Here is a 16,401-nt window from a genome sequence, read left to right as displayed (position 1 = left end):
TATGAATGAGTGAACGAATAAATGAAGGAGTTGCCTCTGGAACATCCAAGAAGATATGTCTCGTACCTGGATTATCATTCTGAGCTCAGAAAAGAGTTTAGGGCTGGCACTAAAGATTGAAGTGTCCCCAGTTTACAGGTGGTGATGAAATTCATAGGAGAGAATAAATCTTCCAGGAAGAGCAAAATTGCACAAGACTAGAGGCACACAAGGGATATGGAGTCCGCCAAAATAATTCAGAAAACTTTCTCTGGAAGTAGAGTGCAGTCTGGATGGAGGTTAAGAGCTCAGATTGTTTTGGTCAGACAGGCTGACTTGTAACCCCAGCTCCAGTTCTTACTGTATGAACCAGACGATAGCCAGGAGCTCAGCGAGTGGAAGGGAGTTGAGCTGCCAGTTGTTGAAATAGCTAGTTGAAAGAACAAACCAGAAATGAAAGTAACAGGCAAGTAGTGAAGCCTTTAAAGTCACTTACAGCAATTGTATAAGCGAGAGGCTAAAGAGGAAAAAGTACTACCTTCTCCCCCATACCCTGGGGGACGTCCCATTTTCCCTCATGGAATGACACACTGGTCAAGGATCAGCTAGATCAGCACGGACAGTACTCAGGTCAAGTTACTGCTGAGGGATCCACAAATAGAAGGCTACTGTAGATTTTTCGACCTGAGGGATGCTGGGAAGAGGTCAAGGGGAAAGGGCTGGTAATGGACGTTTTCCCTTCATTCCTTTAAAGGTTTCCACCAGAGGAGCCTGAGGAAGGCCTCTACTAAAAGCCCAAATGAGGGCACCTCTACTAAGAATGCAAAAAATGGGTAGGAGCATGGCCAGCCAGAGGGGCCAGAGCCCTTGAGGGCAGCTCCCCTCAGAGACTGCCGCCTGTTGGCTGCACATTAAGTCCAGTGTGGAGAGAGCAGCTTTCCTCCACTTGGCCTGCCAGGCAAAGACTTTGTAATGGCCTATGGTGGGCCCCAGAAGTCACTCATGAGTGTTAGGAGCCAGACTCCTCAAGCAAGTTCCTTGAATTCTTAATCTCCGTTTCCTGACCTAAGCCTACCCCATGAGTTGTTACAAAAACCTAGCTAAAGGCTTGACCTAGCCATCAGTGATTGCTTCGTGGGAGCGGGTTGGATGGGAGGGACGGTCCTTTGGGCTGAGAGAGAAGAGGTCAAGAAGGTCACGCTGAAAGCTGTCTGTTGCAGTTGAGGACTAAGTCGTTAGTAACTGCCAGAAAGTAGTTTCCATGGAGTAAAGACGAGGAAAATCAGAGTGGAAAACGTTATCAGCGTGGGTGATGGCAGCATTGAGTCCTGCAGGAGGGGCAGCTCCTGGGTCAGCGCTGGGCCTGCCCCCGGGGGACTCCTTCCAGGGACCCAAGGCTTCCCTCACTCATCCCTGATGCTGCCTCTAGGAACATGCACTCTCCTCTGCTACCAGCCCTCTTTCTGTGCATCTTCCAGCTTTTATCCCCAAAGCCTGAGCCATGACTATCCTTATCCCTGTCAGTGCACCTTCTCTAATAAGCAGGCTTTGCCTCTGATCATCAGACAGAAGCATCTCAGACTCTTGTCCGCTTAGCAATCCAGCAGCGATACTGTCTCTGCCCTTCTCCTGCCCCGACCAGAGATAAATACTACACGATCTATTACATATTTGCACTTTTGTTGAGACTAGAGACATACTGTTTTTTTTTCTGTAAAACTGACCCTCATCAAGAGAAATCAGTTGTTATTCCAAAGAAGCAAACACATCGAATTCATAGCGCTAAGACCACAGAAGAATGCTCATTTGCGTATCACAGACTGACATGGAGGATGTGAATCCACACCGTGGTGAGGCCCATGTAATGGAATTTTTTATACTTTTTATGTGAGAATAGTATTTCCAGGGCTTTCAGGTACATTTAGTACAAAGGTTTTTCCTTGTACTCAAGTACCAAAACACCAGAAGCTCAGTAACCCTTAAAGTCGTAGCTTAGATCACCCAGATTTTTGCATGAGGAGGAATGCCTGAGAAAGCAGGACTGCGGCAAACCATCACAACGACATGATTTAATCACGTTCAACTCAGTAGGTTTATGCCTGTTGCCATTCTTTCCTGCTTCTTCAGTAGGCTATCATTTTCTGCCTCTGCTGTTTACAGGAATACATTTTATTTCAAAAGCAAGATTTTTCTTGGCACTCAACTCACCCATGACTTTATCGTTGAATATTTTTTTTTAATGTTATAACTCAACTCTTTGTGTGGCTAAAATGGCCAAGGCTCTTTTATGTTGTAGTTCTTGTTTTTCCCCACATCAAGCATTCTGACCGCTGCTGTCAAAATCTGATAATAAATGAAGATTTCTCCCACAGTGGACCTCTTATAACCATGGCAACTCCATCAGCAGCTAATGGCCACATTGCAAAAATGCTTTTGAAAAGGATAGCTTCTCACACTGCTGCAGTACAAATGTCCTTTTCTTACCTTTTCTCCATAATGATGCTAGGAAAACAACATATCCCAAGCAAACATTTGCTTTGTTGTGCACATGTGGGACCAGTTTAAAAAAAAAAAAAAAAAGTAGAAAAATTACAAATAAAAGAGAAAGCATGGCACGAAACTGCAGAGAGATGTTACTGGCTTTAGCAGCATTAACAACATATTTCTACTCAATTTACAGCTGGAATCAATGTAATTATTGCTAAAAACTTGAGAAGTTTTACTGCAGTTACTCCACCAACTGTCACCCAGGAGGGTTTTCTAGAATGCTTATTTTGAGTTTCATAGTATTATTTCTCTGAATTATTGGTCACAGGTAGGTAATGCGGTTATATGCATTCATGTATAGATTCTGCTCTGTGCTGTTCCATAAGATGGATCCTTTTCTACTCTTCGGTATACCCTTGAAAGAAGCCCAGAGCAGAATCAGCACGTGGGTCCTTCAGCCCGCCTGGCATGCATCACCCCACATGTGCCTAAACAAGAGGCATTCCTGCCTGAGCCCTGCTATCAGACCCTGCAAAATGCTCTGGCTTTCTTGCTCATAAGGTAGACCAACACTCGTTTCTAATATAGAAACTTTCCCTGGACCAGCCTGCCTGTTAAAACACAGGAGGATGTCTTCTACTTTAAATTCTTGTTAAGGAAATAACAGACATTCAGATAGATCTCTCTCCCTGTATCTATATATCTACCTGCCTACCTATCTGTCTACCTGTTTATAAATATATATTCATGGAAAGGAACTTCCCCGTTATCTCAAAAAACTCAAAGCTTGAAGGGTTTTTTTTTTTCCTTTTTAATGTTTCTTCAACTGCCAATACTGATCAATAAGCAACCACAGATCACGACCCCACATCAACTTTCCAAGTATAACAGGATGGGTCGATGCCTTCTGGACAGACATCGGGTACATCTCATCAATGTAAATAATCATCTCCCTCTGAGATTTTCAAAATTACATGGTCTATCTAGGGCTGACGTAGGAGTAAAACTATCCCAACGCACAGAGAAAGCAGCAAAGTGAATTTTCGTTAGCCATTATGACCATCTAAATTTTACTTTGCACAAAACCACTTTTTGGTGGTTCTTTTTTTTTAAACTTGCTCCAAAGGCAATTTCTCTCTATAAAAGTTCTTTAATCATGTGAATAGGCTTAAGAGTTAAGACCTCTTAAGACTTGCATCACAGTTCTGTTTGTTTCTGCTAGGAAACTGTGAGCAAATTACTCAAACTCACTTAATCTCAAGGCATTAATTTGTAAAACCAGACTCATAGTAGTTCTCCCTCAGAGGACAGCTGGGAAGAATAGTTGATTTAACACATAGGAGAGCACCCAGCTCCGTAACTGGAAGAAACTAAGTTACTTATGAATGATTTCCACCTCTCCCCAACCCCCACCCCGGCCCCGGTGTTCCCCATTCCTGACTCTTCTCTTCTTTCCTTTGAGTCATGAGATAAAGCTCATTCCTGACTTGCACATCTGTTTTAGAAGCTCATTTAAAAAGTGTGTAAAATTATTTGCTTTCTGCTAAGGTAAGAACAGTTGAACTAGACACTGCAAGATTGTCAGTGGTGAGGTTTTGGTTTCTCTTAATCAAATCAAGTGTTATAAAATTTGATGATATACATAAAATCACTACCGTAAAAATCCCTCAGTCTCTCCCACATAAAATTAAACTTGAAATCACAAAACATTATATTTATTTTTTTAATTCATTCACCAAGTTTCAGCAGAGGAATGAACTTAGAGAATCCCATCACTGACAGCCCATACAAAAGACTATGACCCAATCTTTTTTTTTTTTTTTTAATCTAGGTGCTAAGAATAGATCAGGCTAGTAAGAAAACACAAATTGTAACAAATAAAGATGTCAGGATATTCTACAGGAAAAGTATCTTCTAAATCTTTTTTTAAGGCAAACTTCAGAGAAAGATTCCACAAAATAAACATTGCAAACCATTAATTTTTGTCAGGACAAAGAAACTTATATCCTTTGGAAGGTACCAGAATAAATTTGAAGCTTTTAATAAAATATTTTGTGTGGCTCCAAAAGCAACACTAAACATAAATATATGTCTTTGCCACCAATCCATTTTGCACTATAGTCAACCAAGTACAATGATGCTACAATAGGCAGGTGTGCATTTGACTCTTGGAAATACCAACAAAGCCTGACTTCATAAAATACTCCTGCTTATCATCTTGAGTCCAAGACGCATCGTCAACCGCAAGCAAGCAACATCAAATCAGAAGCTAGGTCTGCTGAATCAGTAAGGGACAAAGGCTGAATGACGTGTTGGGAAGGAAAAAAAAAATAAAAGAAAACCAAGGAAAAATTAATGTTGTTCTCTGACAAAGCAGATCGAAGCAGTGTACAATGACACCATTTCTCTAAGTACATCTTTGGCCACATAAAGGAGTCACTGTGTTCATCCTGTGTTTTTCAGTGGGCTTGGGCCTTAATGACTCAAATATAGTCTTTGCCTTTCAGTCATTATCTCAATCTCCAATATTTCAGACAACCTGCAGAAAGTCATAGATATGCAACCAATAATTTACTTTCCACATTCAGCTTTTTTTTTTTTCATTTAGAAACTAAATCTACTGGGGGCGCCTGGGTGGCTCAGTGGTTTAAGCTGCTGCCTTCGGCTCAGGTCATGATCTCAGGGTCCTGGGATCGGGTCCCGCATCGGGCTCTCTGCTTGGCAGAGAGCCTGCTTCCCTCTCTCTCTCTCTGCCTGCCTCTCCATCTACTTGTGATTTCTCTCTGTCAAATAAATAAATAAAATCTTAAAAAAAAAAAAAAAAAAAAAAAAGAAACTAAATCTACTGTTGGAAGAAGAAACAAAATCACCATTTATTTAAGTCCTTTTATTTCTTATCTAGGACTCCATAGTGTATAGAAAAACTAACACTCCTTCTTCGGGAAATATGATTTTCCCTAGATTCATCAATGTAACTTGGGTTCTTTATAAAAATGATGGAAATGTTCCCAGCTCAAATTATGATTTAAAATATAAAAGGCATTAAATGATAGGTTCCTATGGAGAATGTGAGCACATTTTCTTCCGAGCAATGTTGTCATTGCCTGGTCAATAAAATAAGGTTTTCTTCTCTATTAACTCATTTGGTAGAAACAAGTTTGAGATGCGCCAAGTTTAAGTTTTCACTATAGTGAAAAATTTTAAGTTAAAACTTAAAATTTGTTACTGTGTTCACAAGTAAGTATTGAGGAACAATAAATTTTTCTTCTTCTGCTTTTATTTTTGGTTAATGTTCATGGTGACATCCACTGGCCTGTTCCTAGCGTTCTGTGTACTATACATGGAAAGAACAAAACTCAGCAGAGAGTAGGAAAAAGACTGAGTAGAAAAATCATTTTGCAATTTAATATAACCTGAATGCTGAGATCATACTTGTTCTATTTAAAAAAAAAAAAAAGTTGAAAGGCATTGGTTTTCTAGAGGAAAATTCCATATTTGCTAAACACAATTATGCTTCCAAAAATTACCTCTTTAAGAGATTCCTGGAGTTCCCTGCTTTGGCCAAAGTTACACATGACAATGATTAGCACACAGTAGATACCCATAAACTATGGATGAGTCAACATGGCCTAATAGAAATATTGCTTATTTTTCAAGACATAATATATTAATGTAGCACTTACTTTGCGCTAGGTACTGCCCTAAGGACTCTATAAAGTTTAACCCATAATCCTTGTAACAACCCCAGAACCCCAGCAAATTTGTTCTATCATTATCTTCATCTTACAAGTGAGAAAATCAGGGCAAAAGAAACTATTTGTCCAAACCCACACAACTGACAATATTGGTGCCAGACTTTGAACCAGGAATTCTGGTTCCCAAGTCCATGCATTAAACTCCATTAACTATGCTACTTATGCAACCTCTGTGTGGTGGTTTGCAGGATTTAATATCACTCAAATTTCAGTTTGATTTACATATATTAGGTTCCTTAAGTTATATTGGTAGTTGCTCAAAAGTTGAGATAGCCTAATGGAGTTTCTAAAATAATGGTGAATTCTTCCTTTTTTTTTTTTTTAAGATTTTATTTATTTATTTGACAGAGAGAAAGCACAGCAGGGGAAGAGCAGAGGGAGCTGCAGAAGGAGATACAAAGGGAGAGGGAGAAGCCTCCCCACTGAGCAGGGACTCTCATGAGGGACTCAATCCCGGAACCCAGGGATCATGACCTTAGCTGAAAGCAGAGGCTTGAAGGACTAAACCACCCAGGCACCCCAATAACAGTGAATTTCTATCTTCCCTTCCACCTGATTCTCTCTGTCAGTGGAAAGGATATTTGATTTTTTTTTTTTTTTTAGTAGTTAAGGAAATTTACACTAAATCTAAGAGAAATAAAAGCCTGAAGGGAAGACATAGTTCTAATTTTTAAATTGTGTCTCTGATAAACCTGTAGGTTGGGTTCTTAATATTGCCTAGATTTGCCCCCAAAAAATGAATGAGCCCCAAAACAGGGACTTTGGATGAACTTTGATTTAAGGAACTTAAAATGGCCACCAGATCATCATCACTGAGGTAACAGATTGAGTCTTGGAGTCAGACAAATTTGGGGTTATATCTTTGCTGTGCCATTTACCATTTTTTTAAATTAAATTTATTTATTTTCAGCATAACAGTATTCATTATTTTTTATCCCACCCAGTGCTCCATGCAATCCGTGCCCTCAATAATACCCCCCACCTGGTACCCCAACCTCCCACCCCCCGCCACTTCAAACCCCTCAGATTATTTTTCAGAGTCCATAGTCTCTCATGGTTCACCTCCCCTTCCAATTTCCCCCAACTTCCTTCTCCTCTCTAACTCCCCATGTCCTCCATGCTATTTGTTATGCTCCACAAATAAGTGAAACCATATGATACTTGACTCTCTCTGCTTGACTTATTTCACTCAGCATAATCTCTTCCAGTCCCGTCCATGTTGCTACAAAAGTTGGGTATTCATCCTTTCTGATGCAATTGCATTCCTGGGTATTTACCCCAAAGATACAGATGTAGTGAAAAGAAGGGCCATCTCTACCCCAATGTTTATAGCAACAATGGCCACGGTCGCCAAACTATGGAAAGAGCCATTTACCATTTTGTGTGGCTTTAGGCACGTACTTAATTTCTCAATACCTAATGATCCTTAGCTATAAAACGGAGTTAATAATGTGATTTCTTAGGGTTATTTAGAGAATTTTATACATGAGGTCATAGTAAAGACTCAAAAAATGTTATTTCCCTTTAGAGAGATACTATTTTGGCTACAATTATATTTCCAGGTAAAATGGGAACTTAATGACGTTATCTGTCTGCAAATTCCTGCAAATAACTTTTTAAGATGCCAAAGATTTTGTGAAAAGTGACTTTCTATAATCTTCAAGATAGATACATATTTTCTATATATATTTTTTCTGTATATATAGAATTTTTATTTTTTATTTTTTTAATTTTTATTTATTTATTTATTTATTATTCATTTATTTTTTTTTTATTTTTCTGTATATATATCATGACTGCCTTCTAGATTCAATTTTGACAGAAATAAAAATGGCATTATCACCAGCAGGTCACATGTAAATATTTGAATTTCCTTAGCATATTAAAATTAATTAAACATTTCTTAATATTTAATTCAGTAATTAGTAAATTTCGCCCCACAAAGTCACATTTACTAATGTTTCTCCTGCCCCCACTGGCCTTTGTTTTGAAAAATTTTCTCTCTCAAAAAAATTAATGTATACAGTAACAATTTAGTTTTCATTTTCATGTACTAAAGTTGACTAGGACTGTGCAGATAGAGTCAAGTTTCTTATCAACATAAAGCCACTAGTGTTCCCATGTTTAGTTGATATGATTCCAATAAAAAACAAAGAAACTTTATACATTCACTCAGCTTTAAAGTCTTCTTGCAGTTAATTGTTGTAGACGTATTCATATTCACCAATATTCAGTTCATATCCCTAACGGAATATTATACCTTTCGGTCCTGTTAAACCCAAGTGGCCTGAGTTTATGAATTGCTTTGGCCAAAAGCACAAACAGACTCGAGTGTGTCAATTCCAGGTGGAAGCTTTAAGAGAAGGGCCTTGAACAAAAACCTGTCAAACAAAGAATGGAGAGAACCTATTATACACAGAGAAAATAGCATGCTCTAAGTCTTTGGAAAGAGATGGTAAAAGTCAATCCTCTACATCTGTGTAATTAGAGTGTAGAAAGTCAGTTGGGGAGTGATGAGGGGTAAGGCTAGTTTGGTAGGAAGGGAGGTCAGATTGCACAAGCTTGTTGATCATATTGAAGACTTTATATTTTACACCAAGTGTGCTGTGAAGTCACATAACAGATATAAGCATGGAAATGACCTGATAGGATTTAGATTTGCAGAGCTCTCAAGATTTTGTGTGCAGAGCAAACTGGAGAGAGAGATAATGGAAACTTAGACCAGATGTAAAGCTAATGTGATAATCTAGGCAGTAATTGATAAGTTATAATGCCTAATAAATTACAAGAGTTTAACAAATATAGTTACTTCTTCTTCTGCCTGTTTGCAAACCTGGATCTCAGCTTCTGATTGATCTGATTACTTTCCTAATTCTAAGCCCATTATAAATAAGGGCCATTCTCATGTTCCTTATTTCCTTTAAGAGTAATAATAACTGTATAAAATTCACCTCCAGAAAAATGTCATTCTACTCTTTGTTCAGGCAGGAATTTCCTTGAAAGGTAAGTTTTTTTAAGTTACTATTGATTGAGGTTTCATTGACTGAAATACTTTAGCACCCAGGATAGCAGCCCCACCTTCCAATATACTAGGCAGAACCCTGGGGAGGTATGGGGAGCTGACCCCCTCATTCTGTGCATTCTGGTTAAGCTTAGTACTCTAATCCACATAGAGAAGGCACTTTCTTTGGCTATTTCTATGGTCCAAATCATTTATCTTTAAGAATTAAAGACTTAGAGGAGCTCCTAGCTGGCTTAGTCTGTAGAGCACATGACTCTTGATCTCAGGTTTGTAAGTTTGAGCCCCACATTAGGTGTAGAGATTACTTTAAAAAAAAAAAAAAAAAAGAAAGGAAAAAAAGAAAGATAAAGACTTAAAGATACTATCAGGGCCAATCTCTGTACTGAAGTTGCTAGAGTCCCAACCTCAGATCTTTTGAGACTGTTTAGATACAGATGTTGATTACTCCTACTGGCCCCAGACAAGTGGCTCTCTCATTGTCTTCTATAGATCTGTAAGACAAGACCCAAAATGATACTTGAACTTTCTTCTAAAATCTAAAATCACATTTCACACAGAATCATTATATATAAATATCCGATAGAATAGAACAATACAGTGATAATCCACTTTGCTATAAAATATAATGGGAGGGGACATGGAAGAAAAGAAAATTTAAAATTTAAGGACCTGAATTCCAATATTGGTTTTTTCATTTTTTTTTATTTGAATTGTCTTACACTTCTGGACTTTAGTTCATTTTTCTCTTCTCTTCTACTGACTCAAAAGGAGTGATTATAAGGCTAAATTAAGATAATATCTCTCAAAAAAAATTAAGATAACGTATTTTGGAAGCAATGAAAATTATCATTCATATCTAATTGTTGATGATTGAGGGATTACATAATTTCAACACATTGCATCTATTATGTCAAGTCTGATTTTAGTTCCTTTCTCAACCAAACTTTGCCCAAAAAGAAGAGATCTAGATCAATGGTTCTCACATCTGACTGGTTTCACCTAGAATGCTTTAAAACGTATAAAGAGATTCTCAGGCATGACTTACTAAGGTTTTGATTCAGTGGACATATATATAGGCCCAGGAGACTGTATTTTGTAGAAGCTCCCCAGGTAAATTGCTGCAGCTTTTTTTTTTTTTTAATTTATTTATTTGGCAGGCAGAGATCACAAGTAGGAAGAGAGGCAGAGAGAGAGAGAGAGGAGGAAGCAGGCTCCCTTCTGAGCAGAGAGCCTGACGCAGGGCTCGATCCCAGGCCCCTGGGATTGTGACCTGAGCCGAAGGCAGAGGCTTTAACCCACTGAGCCACCCAGGCGCCCCATGCTACAGCTTTTTTGAAGGAAGTTGGCAGTGGGTGTTAACAATTTACCCTTAGACCTAGTAACATTACTTCTAAAAATTTATCCTGCCAATATACTTGAAAAGGTATAGAAAGATATACATTTAAGGATTTTTACTTCAGTTTTGTTATATTAAAAACACCATTTAGATGTCCATCAGTGGGAGATGATTTAAATAAACTATGGTTTGTCCATACAGTTGAATATAATGTTAATATTGACAGATATCCATAGCATACATTATTTTTAAATTTTAAAAAGTCAACTAACTAAATAAATAAATAATCAAATAATACAACAGTTTTATGATATATTCTTATTCGTTAAAAATAAAAAGTGGTGTATATATTCACATGTGGGTGTGAAACTGTTGAACTGTTGATAGTGGGCAAATATGAGAAATAGGCTTGGGGAAGAGTAAGAACAAAGGAAATGTGATAGTTTCACTTTTTTATTTATACATTCCTTTTTACAGTTTTTTTTTTCTTATAGTATAAACGTATGCCACTTTTTTCAAAGATGACCCCCAAGGGATTCTGATGAGCAGTCATGTCCAAAACAACTACTGATTAAGAAATGTATGAATTTCCTCTATTTGGCATGTTTTGTTACTAGTCTTAGAGGTGGGTTTTTTTAATTTTTTAAAAATTTTATTTATTTGGGAAAGAAAGTGAGAGAGTACAAGCAGGGGGAGGGTCAGGGAGAGGAAGACGCATACTCTCCACTGAGCAAGGAACCTGACGTGGGGCTTGATGCTCGGACCCTGGGATCATGACCCAAGCCGAAGACAGCCACTTAACCAACTGAGCCATCCTGACACCCCATCCTATAGTTTATTTTTGAAACTGTCATTTCTGATCCCCCACATTTTATCATTGTCAATTTCATCACTTAGGATCTTCCTGAATTTTCCTCATATATATCCACCTACTAATTCATTCATTCATCTAGTCTATAGGTATATGTACTGAGTGCTCCTGAGCACTCAAAAGTGCCCTGTAGGTTCCAAAGTGGTAATCCAGGCACTGGCAAAAGAGAAGACTGCAAGCCCAGCCCTCACAGAGTGAGCATCCTAGCATCTCTTAGCCTCAGTCCCTTCATCTGTAAAATGGATATATTGTTAGTAACTTTCTTATAGCATCATCTGAGGATGAAATAAAATCATGCTGCAAAGCCCTCAGCACTGGCATCACAGAAGTGCTCAGTAATTCTAAGCTGCAACAACTTTTACTGTGATCATCATCATTTTTTCATGACCAACGGCTTGACCCAGTGTGGATTTTCTGGAAGAAAAAAAACCCTACATTTCATCTTAAGTAAATGAAACTACATTTCATCTTAAGAGAATGTAATTGTCTGAACGTCTGGGTGGCACAGTTGGTCAAGTGCCCGACTCTTGGTTTTCATTGAGGACATGATCTCAGTGATCTGATGTGAGATTGAGTCCCACATCAGGCTCAGCCCGAAGTGTGCCTGGGACTCTCTGCTCCCTCCTCCCCCCCACCCCGACTGTCTCTCTCCCTCTCTCTCCTCTCTCTCTAAAATAAATAAATCTTTTTTAAAATGTTACTGTGGACCTTATAGACACTTGGAAGTACATCTGCTTTGCAAAATCACAGCAGATTTTAGAAGACAGGGAAAAAGATAGACGTCAAGTCAGGAAAAGGAAGAATGTGGTCTCCTGCTTACTACCTCCCTGAGGAACAGAATTCTAATTTCCTAGGATTAACAAAATAGATTATATAGCAGAACTGATACACATTTATAAAAATATGTAACATTTTTTTTCATGTCAGTGAGCATGAGGAATTTCTTTTGGAAATAAAGTTACCAAAGGGCAGTGAGTGGGTCCTTAATCCTAATAGCAGATACTCCTTTGAGTGGAAACCAAAGTTCAGGAAGCTTGGAAAATGACTTCTCTTTACATTTACACTTGAACTTAAACAATGCAAAACATGGGCTAAGTCAGTTTGAGCTTTCTTTTTCTTTTCTTTCTTTTTTTTTTTTTTTGTATATTGACTCAAAAGTTAAATATGGAGTCAGTTTTATCCAATTAAATGTATTGTTTAAAAATGAAAACAATTACATTTCCAATTATAATGAAGATGAAAATTGCAATGGCTTTACTTATGGTATGTTCTTTCTCTTTTTTCTTTTCTTTGTTGTTGTTATTGTTGTTGCACACAGAGCTAATTTTTCTTTCAGCAAAGGGAAAAAAACTGAACGATGATTGTTAGTGGTCTTGTTGCAGTAGGTTAGGTTCACCCTGTGTTTGCAGCAGGGCCTTGGTTGTCTAATTCTGTTAGCTCTACAAGAAACCCCAATGTAAACAGAACTACTGCAGACTGTAACAATGAGCCAAAGAACTCAAAGAATGTGCCAAAGAACTAGAAATTTCTCCATGTAAAATATGGATTTTGGTATATTCTAAAAGCTATTTCTTTTTTTAAGATTTTTATTTATTTATCTATTTGACAGAGATCGCAAGTAGGCAGAGACAGGAAGGGAAGCAGGCTCCCCACTGAGCAGAGTGCCCGGTTCGGGGCTTGATCCGAGGACCCCGGGATCAGGACCCGAACTGAAGGCAGAGCCACTGAGCCACCCAGGCACCCATAAAAGCTATCTTTTAACTGTGAAAGAATAAAAGGCAAGCAATATCCCAAGGTCATGAATCATAAAAATTATTTTATGGTGGAAAGGGGCAGATACCAAGTACTCATAACAAATATGTATTGTGTAACAATGTGCTTTGCGCTCGTGCTACAAAAAAAAAAAAAAAAAAAAAAAAGCTACAAAAATGTGAATACAGTCCAATGCTTACTCTTAAAGCATAAGGCTATTTCAGCCCCCCAATACTATGACATACAAATGCTTTATTTCAAACTTTATTTAGGGAACCCAGCTGGAATGCTCTGGTGACTTGGTTAAATACTTGTCACAAAAGCAGGATAGTCAACCCTCCTGATAAGTACAAGCCAATATACATTGTTTTCTACAAATTTTTGAACTTCAGTTGAACATTTGGGTTGCAGTCTTTCTCAGGAATCATTATTTCAAGGCGTGTTTTCACTTCTGGATTTGGTTTCAACAAGACTACCAAACTATGAAAAATTATCAAATATTGAATAGAAGAAAAAAAACCAAAGCATTTGGTAGTCATGCCAATTTTGTTTTATGTTTGGTGTGAACATTATTGAAACCAATCAATTAGTATATTGCAAGGCATCATTTTAAACTTTCTTTTCAGACATTTCCTGTAACACAGTGAGGCTATTTCACTCGCTTAGTCCAGTCATTAAAATGGACTTATAGGTCCAGTGGTTATGTTCATTGTACTTATTCCATTGTACTTATTTCTCACTTGAAAATTCATCAAGAAATACAATTCTTTTTAATGGAGGCAAATGTTTGCAAGTATTGACAAAAAGTCACAGACTTTTTTTACAAGGAGATGGAAGAGAATATTTTTCACTCCTACTTTCTTTGTGTATATGTCTACATACTACAGAAGACAAGAGGCTAAACCATCTCAAACTACACCTGGCAAAAGGTACATAATACTTTAAAAAAAAACTGTAACATGACTTTAATTAGAACTGATCATAACACTTTCTGCCCTGTTACTGCACTAAAACAAAGTTCAAAGGAATTGCTTCAAAGCACATGTAATCAGAAGTTTAAAAATGGCTGTCTTGAGTAACTTTTCTTTTTCCATTCTGCTTTGTTTAGTTTCACCATAAAAGCAATTCATTTCCAAAGACTTGGAAAACTGTCCTAAAGCATGTATATCTCGTTCTGACCCTTGTAATTTTTTGAATGCATCAAATACCATAATTATAGATGCTACAAATAACTCCCATGTGTAGTTCTTCTCTCTACTGTTATATTACATTCATGTGAATATTTTATTAATGCCAATGTGCCTCACTTGGCTATGTGATTGGTGAGGGCAAGAATCATCTCCTCTTTCTTGTTATTGTTCTCCAGAAGCAGCTAAGTGCCCAGCATATAGTAGCTGCTCAATAATTGTTTGTTGAATGAGTGAATGTTATGCCATATGAGGCACTTTGAAAAAAGTGGGTAATCACCATTTGACTGAGTTTTATTCTTTTTATGAAGACGAATCACTGCTGTACATATTTGTTTATCAAATTCTTATACGTAAATGTTTTAAGTCATTCAGAGAAATAGTATACTAATAATCAAAGTTAATCTGTTATATTATCAAGTGAAAAATTCATTACTGGTTGTAATATTTGAAATCATTTATCTTAAAGACATTCAAAAAATTAGGATGTCTTAATTCTCACAGTGTCACCATGAGGTAAGTACTATTTTTTAAGCTGCAAAGAAAATGTTTTCTACTCAAAAGAAAAGACTGTTTGGCTGTGTTGGTTTTCAGACTAATAGGTGTCCTTGGGCATATAATGTTTAATATCTCAAGGAAATTTAGATAAATGTTTAGAAAGATTAATAAGTATAAGAAGTATTAAAAACAAAAACACATCAATTACTTATCAAGAAAATATGAACTATAAAATTAATCACAGTTTCACCTGAAAACTGTTTGAGGGTATTCTGAAGTCCAAGTTGAGACATTGTATAGAGATGCTATATGGGTCCGTATCTAGTAGTAAGTTGTCATCTAAGAATTTGGTAAATGATATACAAATAAGTAGCGTGGACATTCATTCTGAAAACCCTATAAATTGTAACTGTGGTCAACAGTTAATTCATGTGTGATTTCATTATATGTAAATTATCTGTGTGCAGTAACAGTAGAATGTGGGTTTTTTTGTTTGTTTGGTCATTTGTTACCCCCCAAGATTCCATGAGACTCCACAAACTGAAAAGCAGGATAAAATTTAGAAATAAGAACATCTCTCCATCATTCATATGGCTCCTTGGAGAGTTGGAGGAGGCCAGGAGTGATTAGTTGGAACTTGACTTTGAATGGGAGTCTAAAACCACTTCTGCCTGTGTGAAAAATGCCTAAGGGCACTAAATGATTATAAGACTCTAAACCAAGGTTTTGTTAAAGGCAGATACATAAGATATCAAGCATACTTCCATCAAAGTGCCCTACAGTTGTTTTTTTTTTTTTTTCACTTCTAGTATGTTTAACCCCCTACTTTAATGTGTGCCAAATAATCCAGTCTACTTGCAAGGTCACATGACATGGAGGCTGACAGAGATAAGAGCTCAAGGCAGGAGGAGCTCTGAATTACTGTTCTTGCTTTTTTTTTTTTTCACATTAGAAATAAGGCCCAAAGGAAAACGTAGATCATTGTGATAGATGTATTTTATCTTCATATTTCATTGTAGTTGTCAAGAATTCTTGCCAAGTCATAAATGTTAAGTAAACCAGGGCAAGAATTGGATAAAGTACAGGTAGAGTCAGTTAGAGTCACATTTGGTATCAACAAAAAGTGTTACCTTTGTCCTGATTATTTTCTTCATTTTATTAAGTAGGTTAGGGAAATTGGATGGGGATGGGCATGCCAACCTTTTATTCTTCCTTCATTGTGTATGTGTAGGTAAGAGAGGGAGAGACAGAGAGAGACAGATAAATTGATAAAATTTTAAAGATCCTTTTTGTTCCATTGTATTTTGTGAGTTTAAATTTCGGTGTTCAAAATGTACTAGTTTCCTCTAGGATACAAGGGCTTTCAGAAGGTTGATGAATTAAAATGCAGCTTATCAAAGTGGCAAGATATGAGGGAAATGATCATTTGCCAAATAAAGTATGGATTAGGAAGGAGGGAGAAAGGCAGTTGGAATGATTTTTCAAGGGGAGAATGAAAGTTCCGTGACTAATGG

General features: G+C 37.3%; 1 protein-coding gene and 1 long non-coding RNA gene across 3 annotated transcripts in view; one reads left to right on the top strand and one right to left on the bottom strand.

Moving 5' to 3' along the window:
- Positions 1-16,401, top strand: part of GRID2 (glutamate ionotropic receptor delta type subunit 2) — a 1,533,206-nt gene that overhangs the window by 1,453,754 nt on the left and 63,051 nt on the right. The window lies entirely within an intron of this gene.
- Positions 8,350-15,295, bottom strand: LOC131830495 (uncharacterized). Its single transcript, XR_009353180.1, has 3 exons — positions 15,138-15,295; positions 9,648-9,734; positions 8,350-8,602 (listed from the first exon to the last, which is right to left on the bottom strand). It is a non-coding gene; the product is annotated as an uncharacterized LOC131830495 (long non-coding RNA).

Source organism: Mustela lutreola, chromosome 1 (genome assembly GCF_030435805.1).
Source record: "Mustela lutreola isolate mMusLut2 chromosome 1, mMusLut2.pri, whole genome shotgun sequence".
NCBI lineage: Eukaryota > Metazoa > Chordata > Mammalia > Carnivora > Mustelidae > Mustela > Mustela lutreola.
The sequence above is the reverse complement of the archived record's forward strand: the minus strand, read 5'-3'. Positions and strand labels throughout refer to the sequence as shown.